Source organism: Suricata suricatta, chromosome 10, assembly GCF_006229205.1.
Source record: "Suricata suricatta isolate VVHF042 chromosome 10, meerkat_22Aug2017_6uvM2_HiC, whole genome shotgun sequence".
Taxonomy (NCBI): domain Eukaryota; kingdom Metazoa; phylum Chordata; class Mammalia; order Carnivora; family Herpestidae; genus Suricata; species Suricata suricatta.
Genome location: NC_043709.1, coordinates 85,208,257 through 85,209,620, shown reverse-complemented (window position 1 = coordinate 85,209,620; position 1,364 = coordinate 85,208,257). Strand labels below are relative to the sequence as shown.

The window sequence follows — 1,364 nt, the reverse complement described above, 5'->3', positions numbered from 1 at the left end:
TAAGTTTTCTATAGTTTTCATCATATAGGTCTTTTACATCCTTGGTTAGGTTTACTTTTAGGTATTTTATGGTTTTTCGTGCAATTGTAAATGGAATCAGTTTCTTGATTTCTCTTTCTGCTGTTTCATTATTGGTGTATAGGAATGCATCTGATTTCTGTACATTGATTTTGTATCCTGCAACTTTACTGAATTCATTGATCAGTTCTAGAAGGCTTCTGGTGGAGTCTGATGGGTTTTCCATGTAGAGTATCATGTCATCTGCGAAAAGTGAAAGTTTGACTTCTTCCTTGCCAATTCTGATGCCTTTTATTTTCTATTGTTGTCTGATTCCTGATGCTAGGACTTCCAGCACTATGTTAAACAACAGTGGTGAGAGTGGACATCCCTGTTGTGTTCCTGATCTCAGGGGAAAGTTCTCAGTTTTTCCCCATTGAGGATGCTATTAGCTGTGAGCTTCTCATAAACTGCTTTTATAATGTTTAGTTAAGTTCCTTCTACTCCGACTTTCTCAAGGTTTTTTATTTTTTTTTTAAGAAAGTGTGTTGTATTTTGTCAAATGCTTTTTCTGCATCTATTGACAGGATCATATGGTTTTTATCTTTCCTTTTGTTAATGTGATGGATCGCATTGTTGGATTTGAGAATATTGAACCAGTCCTGTAACCCAGGAATGAATTCTCCTTGATCATGACGGATAGTTTTTTTTATATGCTGTTGAATTCGATTTGCTAGTATCATGATGAGTATTTTTGCATCTGCATTCATTAAGGATATTAGTCTGTAGTTCTCTTGTTTTGCTAGATCTCTGGTTTGAGTATCAAGGAGATACTGGCTTTGTAGAAGGAGTTTGGAAGTTTTCCCTCTATTTCTATTTTTTTTTGGAATAGTTTGAGAAGAATGGGTATTAGCTCTGCTTTAAATGTCTGGTAGAATTCCCCTGGGAAGCCATCTGGCCCTGGGCTCTTATTCATTTGGAGATTATTGTTAATGAATTCGATTTCTTTGCTGGTTAAGGCCTATTCATGCTTTCTATCTCTTCTTGTTTGAATTTTTGGCAGTGCATGTATGTCTAGGAATTTGTCCATTTCTTCTAGGTTGTCCAGTTTGTTGGCATATAGTTTTTCATAGTAATCTCTGATGGTTGCTTGAATTTTTAAGGGATCTCTTGTAATAGATCCATTTTTATTCATGATTTTATCTACTTGGGTGCTCTCTCTTGTCTTTCTAAGGAGCCTGGATAGGGGTTTATCAATTTTGTTTATTTTTTCAAAGAATCAACTCTTGGTTTCATTGATCTGCTCGATTTTTTTATTGTATATTGTTTATTTCTGCCCTGATCTTTATTATTTCTTTTCTTCTGCT

General features: G+C 34.9%; 1 pseudogene; it reads right to left on the bottom strand.

Annotated features, from left to right (window-relative positions):
* LOC115305277 overlaps positions 1 to 1,364 on the bottom strand; it is a 17,686-nt pseudogene that overhangs the window by 15,562 nt on the left and 760 nt on the right.